At 37.0% G+C, this 15,009-nt stretch overlaps 1 long non-coding RNA gene across 1 annotated transcript; it reads right to left on the minus strand.

Annotated features, from left to right (window-relative positions):
- Positions 1-6,547: 6,547 nt before the first annotated feature.
- Positions 6,548-14,549, minus strand: LOC134172832 (uncharacterized). The gene is made up of 3 exons (XR_009968029.1): positions 14,336-14,549; positions 11,978-12,032; positions 6,548-6,662 (listed from the first exon to the last, which is right to left on the minus strand). It is a non-coding gene; the product is annotated as an uncharacterized LOC134172832 (long non-coding RNA).
- Between the last annotated feature and the right edge of the window lie 460 nt (positions 14,550-15,009).

The following is a 15,009-nucleotide window of genomic DNA, read 5'->3' on the forward strand; positions in this document are numbered from 1 at the left end:
CTTCTTTATTATTTTAAGGTCCCATAGCTTCTCCTCTTGTTGGAAATGCTTACTGAAAAAAAAAATCAAGTTCCCTGACACATGCATGAGAGCTTTGGCCTTGTGTGCAAGGACCCATTGTGCTTAAGATGCCTTTCCTGGTGTGCCCTGAAATCCTGCTTCAGTTCCCACGGGAAAAATCTGGAAAGACTCCTGCATTTTATGACAATGCAGCACAGCTGAAAGTAGCACTGAGCAAATCACTGAGACAGATATTATCAAAGATTCCTCCTATAATCAAGTCACTGGCTTGTTTTTGGGTTGTTTTTTGTTTTTTGGTTTTTTTTACACTTTCACACTCACTTTTAAAAGGCTGTGCTTAGATATTTTTTTTCTAATTTATCTGCATCTCAGCCTCCCTATGTTTAAAGAGGATACATGCAGATACAAAACTAGTTATTACCTTTCACTGTATTAGAGCTGAAAAAAAGTACTACCGTTATATGGTTCTTCATAGGTTTATTAGTTGTTTGCACAAAAGACTAAGACTGTATGCAGTGTACAAATACCTTACCAATTATTTCTGTGAAAAATCCATTATACTATTTTCTAATTCCATGTACAGTAACGAAGCAAAGAATAAACATGTGTAAAAGGAAGAACTGTGGCTGATGTGATAGAGTAGGTAAGGTTGGATTCTGTATCACATCTTCCACTACTTAAATAGGATACCTGACCCTAATTACAAGTGTAGAGTCTTAACCACAAAGGCTAAGCATCCTCACAAAACACACACACACCTCTGCACCTGCAATTCGGTGTACAATTATCAAAAGAAACAGGCGCATTTCAAGACATTCTGGGAGCCTGGCAATCCTCTATGATTAACAAGAATTTTCTAAACAAGATCTCTCTTTTGAAAGCTGTCTCATTGACAAATTAGGAATCCATGTTGAAAGTCAAGGACAAACATAATATAAATGGACACACACTCCACCACAATTGCTGCTCATTAATTTGCATAATTTGTTTTTTGTTTGGTATGTGTTTGTATTTTTTAGGATGTCTGTTCAAGCCAAAGCCTTGAGGCATCCACAGCAACAGTCTAATCTCTCCAAGGGCATAATTTATACTAAAGTCTCACAGTGAATAGCAGTATGAAACCAACTAAATTAGATGTGCACTGGTGTTCCATTCCCAGGACTGATGTAGGCTATACACAAGCTTAGGTAACTGGCAACTGACTATTTAACATATATTTCCTTATTAATAATCTATATATTAAATTAGAAAAAAAGATTCTGACCCAATATCACACAGAAAATTTTAAATTTATACATCAATATTACTGACAACGGGTCAAAGGGATGCAGGCTTATAAATCCAATCAGTTTGTGCATTTAGGGTTTGATTCCTACAACTGCTTTCTATCCTCCAAAGAGTAAAGCACATGTTTAATTGAAAGGAATGTCACAGTCCTGCTCTGTATCATGAAAGTCAGGGGGACAACTCCTGATGTTAAATCACAAGCTTTTACTGTCTGACTCAGAGTGCTTAGCACTTTGCAGAAGTGAGTCCTTGATTACTGTTTTTCTTTTCTGTCCAAATATTGACACAAGGAAAATTCAATACATTATTATGAGGTAAATGTGGTTTTACTTCTAATGCAATTAGTTAAATGAAAAAACAGCTTAGATTTCATCACATAGACATAGTTTCATTTCACATCAGCAACAATTTGGTCACTTGAGACCTCACTTTTTAGGATTGGGATCTTCATTTTATCACTAGTTTAGATATTTTCTGCTTCACAGCTGTCTCTCAATCAATCAGAAAGTATTTTGTATCTCCATCCTCTGAGAATCTTAAATTTTGATACTAACAGATACAACGATATATACTTTATAATTTTCACATGTTATTCATTTATTAATTCCAAGATGCAGACTTTTGGAGGGAGCTGAATACTGATTTCACAATAAAATTGCTGCAAATTTTGTTTCATTTTTCAGTTATGGCAGAGAAAATATATTCTGCCAAGTTAGCTGAAAGTTAGCCTTTTTGTAAGAACTCAATGCATGAAGCTACTGTAAATATGGAATATATGAACTTAGACACAGATGACATGCTGTGATTCTTTTCAGTCTTCTGACAATGACATCCAGTTCTTACTTCTCTTTGTTGTCCAATGACAACAGATATGACTGAATTATGTATTTTTACATACTGCCTGCATTATTGCTTACATTACAAAAACTGAAGAATTCATTTCTGTTCCATGTAATATTTAATTGCTGTTATTTTATAAATTGTGTCTATCAAAGGAGAGCCCTGTGGCACTCATAGATAATTTTTATAAGGTATGATAGGGAAGGAGTGAAGAAAAAGAAGTTGACAAATAAAGCTTTTTCTGTTGTTGTTGTTCTTTTGGATATAATATTGAATAGCTGGGTCAACAATGAACCCACATACTGCTATGTGAGTACAGAAACTGATCCTCAAAGGTGGTGAATGTTTTAAGAGTTAGGACATATGAAATGAATTATTAATATCCTGAAATGAGCAGAAGACATTTTCAAGTGCAGTAATAAGTGTTAAATAATGAAGATACCTGCAAGGCTCCAAACAAGAGTCACAGCTAATGATCAGTACCATCAGAACCAAGTGCTGCCTGAAACATTCGCAGGACTGAGTTCATTGTGTGCTCCTCGCACTTTACACCCACACTACATGAACCTTGTCAGTAATTAATATAAAGTCCGAGATGGACCTTGTAACAATGATGAACTATTAATGGTAGAGCACTTATGCAAAACAATGTTATGGTGAAGAGAGGATGTTTGTTACTGCAGGATGACTATGAATTTTGTAAAATCGTATTTAAGCTGAAGGGCAACTGAGCTCCCTAAAGGTTCCTACTAGTCCTGATGTGGTAAGAGGTGAGGAACACAGCTGGAATAGCCCACAGATAATTTCTGGGCATTTTAAATGCCTTTACTTCTCAGGGAACTAAGAAGAATTTTATATGTACCCAGGTCTTATCGTGAGATCGGGCTGGGATTCCTCTACAAGGGGCTAGTGACACAAAGCTGTTACTAGTATTGCAGGTGCTGAGCTAATTTTAAGCATGCATCAGGAATGCCAGTGTAAGAGGAAAACATGGTTCAGGTTACACTTTTCTCCCTACTTAGGCCAGAGAAGGAAGGAAACAAAAAAGCAAAGCAAAAATGTGTCTGATGACTCTTCTGGAGCTAATGGATTTAAAGTATTGATCAAGGACTTTCAGCCCTTGCCTGACAACAGCTCGGACACCACTGTTTTATGATAAGGTGTTTGTATAGCAGGTGCTATTTCCCCATGCAGCATATTCCCTCTAGTTGTGCATCTTAATGTGCAGTCTGAGAGAGATGGTCTTGGATTCACATCTAATATTTATCCCATAAATCTAAACTTGTATCTGATCACTCTGTCTTGAGAGAACATCTATTTTTCACTGCCATTTTCTCATCCTGGCATGGTTGGAATTTTGTGAGGAGAAACAGATTCTGTAGGCAAAGCTATATAAGAAAGATGGAAAAAGCCCTTCATATTGCCTAGGCAACAGTCAGCTACATTTCAAGGGTTTTCAATCTCATGCCTTTACACTCACACTTACAGTACAATCTTCAAAGGTGTTTCATAACAGTTATTTTCAGCCATTATACCCAGTGGAAGTAGTAAATGGCATAATTACTCATTATAAGTTTGTCCTTTTCTTTTCAGAGGTGCCTTACTCACTTCAGTGCTCAAGAAACAGTAATACAACAGTAATATAGTATGAAAGTCAAACTGTACTTGGTCATCTGTTGCTGATTTTCTTATACTTATGTACAAAACTGTATCTCATTTAAGACAGTGTTTAGCATTGAAATTGTTAGAGAGGGTGAAGTTTTTACAATAAAATAATCATATAAAATAGTAAAATGATTATATTTGAGAAATTTATAAATCAATAGTGAGGCTTTGTATATTAGAAGACGTTGTAACTTTGCCGTTTTTTATCATAGTTACTCTGTAACTAAATGATACAATGGTAGTCTTGGTAGCAAGAGCTAGCATAACTGCATATGGTGAGGGGAGTATAGGTGTATGTATTGTAAAACTCTACCCAAGCAGAACCTAAGTTTAAGATAGCCAAAAAGGGCATACCAGAAGCATCCTGGTGATGATAAGAGAATGCTAACGTCCGGAAGGCGATTGGGACCTGGCCAAGTAGAGGAAAGGTGAAAAGGACAATCTGAGGAAGGCTTCTTACCTCATCTGAGCAAGACTCCTTACTTCATCAGGGCGACCACCAGAGGGGGCTGCGCAAACGCAGAAGAGGCTGATGTCGTAAGAGACTGAGGTAGCAATCTTTGATGCGTATGTATTAGTAAATGATGTAATCTGTGTTGAATATGTATTAGTTACGAAATTTTTAGTGTATAAATTGCGAACGCGATGGGACGGGAGTCGGAACCAGATTTGGGTGCGTACCCCTGGTTCCCGGCGCCTCAATAAAGCACCTCATATAACCATCCCGGTGGTTATGTGTTTGTCTCGACGCTAACAAAATGTTCTCATTTTTTTTGTTCAACCTGAGAAGAAAAAACAACCCACAGAATTTCTTCTAGCAGTAATTTGCTTATTTCTTGCACATTCATAGCAGGACATGGTGATGTTAAAAAAAGACACACATATTGCAATATTATTACTAAGGCTATGTTATAAGAAATTACCATTCACAGAAAAACAGCATAGATTATTATTTTAGCAGTTGAAACAAAGCATCGAAGGGTAACTCAGGACTGCATGAAGCAGCCTGCGCAGTCTAAGCATTGTGGTGCTCATCAGCACCTCTCACAAAAGACCAGAAAGCACCTGTGACTGTACTGGAGCTAACCTTGTAGCAAGAATCATCTTGGATTCAGATGTTGTTTAAACAACTTGTGGCAGGCCAACTGCAATAAGCTTTCTCAACCATTTAACTCCTAGTTGGCCAAATCATAGTGTTACCCTTTAAGTCCCTGTATTTGTCTCAGCTCTTCTGTAAAGAGGAATTATAAGTCCCTGTATTTGTCTCAGCTCTTCTGTAAAGAGGAATTATGATATGACAAACACCTAAACACCCAGAAGATCTTTCTTACATAAAGTATGTGGAAATGTATTTGCTGGAAAGACCTAATAATACCTTTGAAAGGGCATTAGAATACATTACAATACAGTCTGTTGTGTTGATAGTCCACGTGCTAATCAGTCCCTAAGTAATTGTTGACACCATAGAGTGCAGCAGCTCTGAAGAGAAATTGCAAGCACATGGGTTACTTCTGCTGGAAACAGACTTAGCATTTAGAATATTTTCATTAGCCACTTTCCAGCTCATTAACCTTTTTGTATCAGAAAAAAATACTGATATCCAGCCAGGATGAACTCATGAATCATTTAATTTGTTTCAAGTCTGCCCCAATAACATCAGGAAAAGAAGTGAAAGGAGACTCTCCTTTATTTTTATTTTATTTTTATTTTAATTTATTTTAATTGACTATCTTCGGCATAAATACAATGATATTTTTTCTTTAATTTAGTAGTAATTAAAGTTCACATTTCTAAAGTAGCCTTACAAATTGGGGTAAAAACTTTACAGAGGTACCAAAAGACAGTACTTCCAACTTGTTAATTAAAGAGCGACTCTCCAGAAGCATGTAGCAAAGGAGAAAAAGTGGCAAGCACCATGCCTGAATGAAAGCAGAAGGTGTTTTACATTAGCAGAAGGTAAATATTCACAGTGGAATGAGTGAAGGACATCACCCTCTACTATGGCTGAAAAATATTTCTTCAGAGATTCGAGCTCCCATGCAAGAGTAGGATGCATCTGCCTTTAACGAAACAGAAAACTCTCCAATAGTAAAATGTTCCCAATGTCATGCTGCACTTGTAAAGGAGCAGTGCTGCCAATTGAATTATCAATACTGTTTTTTGTACTACAAATCTGCTCACTGAAACTTCATCTGCTAATTTTACACAGCTCCTATGTAATTTGTCTTGCTGTAATGCTCCAGGGATTTGTCCTGGGCAATAGAGAGGAAAATACAACTGAACAATACCCTCGGTTCAGGTGCTTCCAGCCTGGAGAGAGTGTACAATCTTCAAAGACATGCTCCTGGCTATGATGAAGATTATTCACTCTGACTTTTACCTGGGAAGCAAAGAAAGAACCTCAAGAAAGAATGAAACTGGCAAGTAAAGATGAGGTGAAAGTCGGAGTGCTGAGAAACCTGTTCAGTCTTTAACTGGGGAATCACTGTTTAAGTCTGGAGTAGAATGACAAGGAAAATTCCCTTTACAGGTTATGATGCACTCTTCAAGAAGCTTTAGGAACTGTGCTATCTACTTCACTTATATACAGAGGCTAAACTGCTAGCTGTTAAAATTGAAGGCTTGCCTCTTAGCAGGAGGTTCATACTCAGCAGCTGGGCTTTTAAGGAAAAAAAATATTTTCCAAAACATGCAATGCTAAGAGTTTAAGCCCATGTAGTGTGTGTCTAAGCACTTGTTTGTAGCAGATGATGTTCATTCAGCAGTAAGTCCCACTGCCTTCTTTTTTTGCAGAGTCCAGTCTAGTTCATGTGCTCTGAGGACATCCACAGTGTCAAGGTCTGGTGTTCCTAAGCACGGGACAAAGCAGATATTTAAGCACTTGAGGAGATGGAAGCCAAAAGGTTTCAAGAGTATTATTATTATTTCAATAGTATTATTTCAAGATATTATTATAGAGGAGAATTTCGGAACTTTTGGTCAAAATCCCAGTATATAAGCCTCTTCTTCAACCAGAACATTTAAACCATTTACCAAGGAAACTCTGGTCGTTCTAATTTCGCACTTGCTTCCATTAAACAACACCCAGTTGTGGTTGTGACAAAGGGTGACACCAGTCATGCCAGGTGAGATCACATGAAAAAAATCCCTCCTTCACTTCACAGGAATTGTTGCAGAAATATTGTCTAGCTGCAGAGAAATGATAGACTGTGTTACTCACAGGTTTTGATTTTACAGCATTGCCACCAAATTGTCAAATCTCAAGGAAAAAAAAAAAAATGGAAAAGAAAGAAGGGAACCAGTAGTCCTTTTTTCTGTAAATAGTGTCAGGATTTGATTACCTTGAAAGCTGAAGAAAAGATGCTTCAATATTTACAAACCAAATGCATTTACATTGTATATTAGGAAACATGCCAGATTTCACTTTGCTGGTCCTCTGTTAAGAAATATTTAGGTTTTAGTCCATAAAGAAATTCACTGAACTTCAGAAAGTGTAAAATACACAGAATGTTATTCTGGTTTTCCTCAGGAGACTTTCATTCTACATTTATAGCAAGAAAAGACAGAAGAGTTGGACAGAAGTGACCAGAAAATACACTGAATTAGGTTTAGTTTTATGGCGATTTAGGTGCTTAATTCCCATAGGTTTCTTGGAAAACTAATAAATGCATTCAGTATGTTAGGACCTCTCCATTAATGTATTTTAAGACTATGAACCATTAGATCACATAACCTGTCCATTTGTATTATACCAGCTATAAAATTTCACCTAGTAACTCTTTTACTAAGCCTGTGTTTTGTGAATAAAAATATCTTTGGGGGAGAAAAAAAAATCCTTTCTGGACCTGAAGACATCCACAGATAGAAGACTTACAACTTCATTTGATATCTACTCTTAACTATTATTCATTCCCATGGCTAACTTATGCCCTTGATTTCTCAGCTGAATTTATGCAACATCAACATTCAGTCTTGAGCTAATTTTAGGCCTTTTGTCGGCAGCATTTTCAACACCTTTTAGACCCTATCTTGGAGATAGTGTGTGCTACCTTTTTTAAAATTACCTTTTGTCAGGTCATTTCTTGAATGAAATCGTTGATGTATTAAAATAAAAGTCATGTAAGATGATTTCAACCTACAGGTTCTTCACAATGTACTCAGAAAAGCCCATACTTCTTGTTTATATATTTTGCACCAACCTGTTTATCCTCTCTGAATAAGCAACTTCTGAACACGCAAGAGGCATTGAAGATGCTTGTGCAAACGTTTCTGGAGTGACTCTTAGGCTATTCATAGATGTAGCCAAAACACTTTTATGTCTTGAACATTCCTGCCAATAAAATGTTCTTAGCCAAGTTAAGAAAAAATATTTTAAAAGCACAGCAAAGCTCTATGGATACCCTCAAAGTAATATGTGGTATTTGTGCGCATATATTTCACAAACTGTTTAAACAGTCTACTATTTACTTATTTTCTCCTTACATTGGCACAGCTGCCAATGACATTTGCCACAACCATGAGAAAACATGTAGATACCCTGTCCGAAGAGCTAATTTGGACCCGAGATACTACTACCACTACCGTGCTCTGCAATGAGATATTGTGTGACAGTCCTGTTACATGCTACTAGGAGTATCGCTCACTAATCAGCAAAATGCTATACAGTCAAGCAGAGGCAGCAGGGTATTCCCCATGTCTGCTTACTCAAGGAGAATGTCACTATTGGTTCTGTTAACTCTTTTGCCTTTGTAGCAGTGTCTTGATAACATTTATTTTATTCTTTTACAGGACATGTTACTACAGTTACCATATCATAAACCAAGAAGGTGGCTAAGGAAATTGCTAAAATAGCATGATTCCCAGTTTCAGTGGGAGCTTAAACCACGTGTAAAAACATTTTTAGAAACAAATTTGAAAGCATGACAGTATACATTTGTCCTGCAGAAATTCCATTCCAAGCTGCAAAGTAAGTGCAAATTAGAGGATGTGTTGCATGTATGTTTTTCTCTATTATGTGTTTTTAGAAAGATCTTTTCTTCCATCCACTAAGAAATATCATAGTTTTAAGTGCTATGGAAAATAATGTGCATAATGGAAGAATTTCAGCCACAGGCTTCTCTAGTTACCTTCTTTAGTAGTGTTTTTAAATTTCTTCTTGCTTTTTCCCATCCTTAACTGCCACCTGGCACTCTTCTGTTAGCACTGGTAAAGTAGGCCAAGCTTGCCAATAACATCATTTGAATGACAGGCTGTGAAAATTTAAACACCCCACAAAAACATCCTTTTCCTCTGGAAAAATGGAATTTGACATCTTTATATTTTGGGGGGGTTTGATGTAAACTCTGCTCCATGGAGCATAAGGCAATGGGCAATGATTTAGTCCAGCAGATCTAAAAGGCTTTTTTATTCATACTTTCAGAAGTAAAAGTATTTGTTTTCTTGTTTTCTTTTTTTTTTTTTCAAACACTGCTTTACTGTTTTGCCAAGGCACTTTTAGGTTTCTAATTTTCATGTCGATGAAGTAGCCAGCATTTATGGATTTCTATTCATATATGACTTATACACAAGATGCTTGGCAACAAGAGAAATATTCACTATTTTTTAACCTAAAGATTTGACTTCAACTGCTAGATACCTGCATTTGTCAATTACAACTTGTTAACTCAGGCGAGACATTTCTTGAGATATTTTTAAAATAACATCCAATTGGAAAATGTCTTTTTTTTCTTTTTCTTTTCTCTTGGCCAAAATATGTCAAGTACAAGAAAAAATTTGCAAAAGTTGTATTTATCAGATCAAGAATGAATTTCCTTAAGGAAAAATAAAAAAATCTGTTACCAGACTTTTACATTTAGAAAAATTGCATTTAGAAAATTGCATTGTAAAGTGTTCTGTGTTCCAACAGCAATTGCCTGCACCTACTGTACACTGCAGTAAAACAAAAGCCCTTTGCTTTTCCTGTGTTTTGCAGTGGAATTGGTCTTTCATCTTAGTTACTAAATACATTAAATCCAGAGAGTCACATCCCTTGCTGAAAAAGGAGGGCTCCTATTTCTCTTAAGTGACTTTTAGGAGAGTATGTTGGGATTTATACAATATCTACCCCTCAAAAGTAATCCTTACTATGAAACAACCCATTGGAATTCACTGTAGGGTCTTACCTGGAAAAAAAAAAAAAAAAATCCCTAATCTCAGCATTTCCTCAATGTCTTTTGTTCTTTTAAAACCAAAGGCTCTCTCAAATCATGTGGGACAGGCTTCTCTCTTGACACCTCATTCATAAATTCACAATTCAAGAATGTGACATATCTGGAATTCAACAAAATCAGCCTGGATCTTTACTGGTGAAATATACCCAAATTTTTCCTTAACTGTGATTAAAGGATACAGTGACACTAAGCATATTGCTTCTCCCTCTTCCATTGACTTCAATCCCTTTGACAGCTGTGTGCATCTCTCAGCAGTTTTAATACATCTAGTTTGAACAAACTGGTCAGGTTGATGGGAGGGAGGAAAAAAGGTTTTATATATATATATGTATATATATAAAAGACATTGAGATCAGGAGTACCAGTATAAATTAGTCCAGAATACCTCAGGCAAAGATATTCTACATTCCCTCTGTGCTAAATAGCTATTTCCAGGAGACATTTAAATTCCAAATAGCTCAGGATTAGGTGCTACTTTAGAGACATTCTCCAAAGCAGTGTCAGTGTCGAGGAAGTCCAATGTTTTCATTACAGTACAGAACTGTTGAGGGGATAGGAGAGTCACTCCAAAACCACCAAATACAAGTATAGCCTTTTTTCTGGCTTCTATGAGCACAACCCATCTCCCTACAGGTATGTACACCTTGAAGAGAAATTGCTGTACAACCCCGTCTGCATGAAGTACACTTATTCTCCCTTTTTGGCAATTAGTGCAACGTCTGGGGCTCTTGCTCTGATGCTGGCTGGACTAGTTTAATAACAGCCTGCAGTGTTTATTAGCCGAGAGGAACAGTTATGTCTCCAACATTCCCGAGAGCTGGGTTTGCCAGGAACTCCTGATCACACAACGGACTTCGACATTCCTCTTTTAAGACGGGAACAAACAACTGAACCTACTGAGAGTACCCTTTGTCAGAGCTTGGTAGTGCTTTTCTAATAAAACACGGATGACTTATAATATGTTTACATGTGAGAAATATTTGGCATATAAAGCAGTTGCAGCACAAGATTCTTGGGTGCCAGAAAGAGGTTTCTTGTGATTTCATAACAAAGATCTTCTGTTACTGCTCAGAACAGTCAGGGAAGTTTTCTGTACAGCACTAAACCAGTAAGATATTCTCACTGGTTAATTGCCACAATCTACTTCTCAATACAGCAAAACCACAATAACTTTGGTTGTTCAGCCATGAGACAAATCCCCAAGAATTGCTTCCAGCTGAAGAACAACAGGGTACTGATAGCTACATCCATGTTATGGCTGGAATAATTCATTTGTGTATACACAAAGTTTGCGAACAGATTTTGCAAGCCAAAAAGTCTTACTTACCTAGTGGAAACACTGCCAAGAAACGGGTGGCTGCCATAGCACTGCCATTCTCCCAGGAGGGTACAGCTTCCAGCATCACCTAATTTGCCTAGGCAGACTGCCTAGGCAAGGGATTAGGCATTCTTTTTTTCTGTCCCAGACTTATATTTAGTTCTCCATTAGTTAGCTGAGTACTTGCAGGTATTTCTTAAGTCTTTCTACCCTTGCACCATGCAGATTGACTACAGAGCCAACCACCCACATTAAATCAGCCACATTCAGTGAATCAGGTGAGGTGGAGGAGCAGTCATCGCAAAAGGAGGCTGGGAGGAGGCAATACTCAAACAAATGTACAGAAGCCTTACTTTTTCTTTCTCTTCCTTTTTGCCACTTTCAATGTTACAGCAGTAGTTCCTCCCTTCTCTTATTTTGTGTATTTAATTCTTCCAATATCCTAACAGAGCTGCATCAGGGAAGCAGATTGCTCAGGCCCAGATGTCAAGCTGAGCATCCAGGTGAATGGTTAATTCTATAGGTTATTTACCCAACTGCTCCTCCCACAACAAAAACTACTAGAATAAATAATTACAAAAAAGAAAGATATGTTTGACCTCACTGAGCTCTTGGTCATTTTTACTTTCTGGTTTACCTTTTCTTTACTTCCTATAAAGTTGCAACAATATACAATGTCACTAACAGCAGACCTATAAAACAAGAAAAACCATGCATCAGCCATCCCCAGAACGAAAATCTGTTTGAAATGAGTTTGAGGGAAAACATTTGTAATGCAGGCCATAATCACATTTCTTAAGTAAAACACAGACTAACAGAATAAGTGACTTTATGACAGAGAAGAATTCATGCTGACAAAACTACTTTTGCAATGTTCACCCAAAAGAATAAGAAAAAAAAATCCCCAATCCCGTGGGATAAAAAACATTGATCATTTTCCCAAGTTTCGTCAGCTGTGTTTCATATGTTGTGTTACCCCTTCCTCTGTATTTATACATGAAACATACAAAGAAAAATTAAGCTTTTTCACCTTCCTGAGGAAAAACAGAGGCCATACATTTTGAACAGGAAGTATACTTTAAAATTATATTCATTTCTCTTGGCTGAATATACTTTGCATAACATTTTGAAACACAGCAACAAAGCATTAGAAGCAAGCAGTTATAAAAAAAGTGTAATATAGATTAAATCAGACTAACAAGGAAATAATTTATTACAGTCCATTTACATTCTAATTACATCAAAACTTTGTCCTTTGTTACTTATCAGTACTCAAATAGAAAGCAGTTAGTTTTGCTGCAGATAACAAAACTGTGGTGAAAGAAAATATCAATCCACATGTTAATTCATACTATTTCCCTTTCACCTACAAAAGGAGTGTTTAAGCATTGTAGAATGACAGTTCAGCACACTCAAATGAGCCTACAGCATTCATTTATTACCCTATGATAAATCACAGAGTCCTGCATTCATTAAGTTGCATGCATGAAGCATGCAGAATACAGGGCCTTCTATTCATAATACATACAACAGCTAAAATCAGTTCTATGCCAGCAATTAAAAAAGTAAATCACTGTGCTCTGCCAGTTTGCCTCAGGCACTGTCTCTTTATCAGCTGCCATAGACACTCATGATGTCTTGGCCAACTAAGAGTAAGAAGTAGGACTGACACCCAAATATTTCAGCTAAGATCTTAATTCCAACATTTCTTACTAAAATATAAGCCAAAGAGAGACTGTCCAGAGAATAAGGACTTTACACATCTGACTTCAGAATAAGCACTTTACACAAATGAATTCCCTGTGAGATTTCATACCAACTGTATATCATTTTTCAGGGAGAAAAATGCAAATAAAGGCTACATATTGTGTCCAGATTAGAACACAGCTCTAAGCTGTTGAGTCTGTTGCCAAATGCCTTAAATCTGAGCTATCAGAAAAATAGAGGAAGCATTTCATGAGAAATTTAGAAGCTGTTACTTCACAGACCAGTTTATTGCTTTGCTATTCACTTTAAACAGAATTTTTCCATGTTCCTTTTATAAACCTAAGGAACATTCTCAAGCAGGTCTGTCATTGTATTTATTTGAAAAACAGTGTTTTAAGACAATAATAGGAAGGCAGCAAGGGTAATAAAGTTTTCATATAACCATAATGGTAATTTTTGCGGTAAGAATTGTTTATTTGAAAAATACAGATCCTGTAAGACCTTGTAAGACCAATTCTATTTCTTATTTTTAATGAGCCCCAAAACTGAAGTAGTTTTCTAGCTCACCTTTTCAGCACTGAGTACCAATAGCTGATGCAAGTGCCTCTGGGTGTCTGACTTAATAATTTTCATGGGGTTTAATCATTTTTGAATCTAAATGTGATTTTTTTCATAGCATTAATAGGAATGGCTCTTTGCTAAGCTATTGCAAACACAGAATAGCCTATGGGAGGTTTAACATATCTGTCATGTTAGTAAAATTCTAGGACACTTCGGTCATGCTGCAACTTACTAAATTTCATCTCAGTTTGCTGTGGAACTTCTCCAACTTTGGATGAAAGTTATTCTGAAGAACACTCATTTGGCTTTAAAAATATACTCAGTGGCACTTGAATTTGCATCTGTTAAAATGCTGTGTGCTGAGTGTCATTCCTAAAATACCACAAAAGAATAAATTCATAGGAGAATCTTGGGGATTTAAGACCTAAATTTTAGATGATCTTCTACATTGTGAAATTCAGGTCATTCAAATTAGCCACCTCAGCATGAGGACAGTGAAGTGCTCAACAAGTGGGGGCTCATCATTCCTTGAACAGGGATTTAGATTGTCAGTTTGGTAGATACACTGAAGGAGAGGGTAATTTAAGCTTCATTTCATGTTAATATCCTAATGTTCTCAGAGATTCACAGTACTAAAAGCTCTTCCTTTCAAATGCCAGGAACCTGTCAAGTTGTTTCAAACACAAGAGGAGCTGATAGTCAATAGTTCAGCACTGAGCTTATTCACCATGAGTGTGGGAGCAGAATGCTACAAACTCAGCTGAGCAGCATCCCTGCATGGGGAATTCCTCACTCGTGCTTTTCTGAGCTATTCCACTTCACCCAAAACACAGAACTCACCAGAAAGGCAAAGAGGGAGCAATGACTTATGTGGATTACCTTCTTCCTTTAAAACACTGACCTGTCACAGATAAACTATATACCTTCCATACCTGCCTATTGCAAGCCAGCTAGCTTTCCTCCACCATCACGAAAGGACACAATCCGACTAACCCTCCTTCATCATCACAAATGGAAATAATATGTTTTCCTCATCTGTGTCTTTCCCCTTCTTGCCTCTACTCACCAGATCTTCCCCACCAGTTTGGAAAACACAGATTTAGTGATTAGAACATTAATTGGCACAGAGGCAGAAAGCCAGTTCTTGCACCTCCAAGTGATTATCCTGAACTGAAAGCAATAGATTTAAGTGCATTTTTGTTTTCTTGTTCCAGGCCAATGCACTGTTAATTATTTCATTCCTTGAGCACATCTGTTGGCTAAGGACTTCCAGGTAAAGTAGGTGAATATTTTGCAAACCTTGACAGAGCTTAGGCCCTCATCATCTGCCTAGTATCTCTATGCTGTGAAGACTTCTGTGGATATAAAAATACACCAACAGCTTCCCCAGAGGAAAGATGA

This window comes from Pezoporus occidentalis, unplaced genomic scaffold (genome assembly GCF_034315485.1).
Source record: "Pezoporus occidentalis ecotype Australia unplaced genomic scaffold, CSIRO_AGI_Poc_V1 ctg48, whole genome shotgun sequence".
Lineage (NCBI taxonomy): Eukaryota > Metazoa > Chordata > Aves > Psittaciformes > Psittacidae > Pezoporus > Pezoporus occidentalis.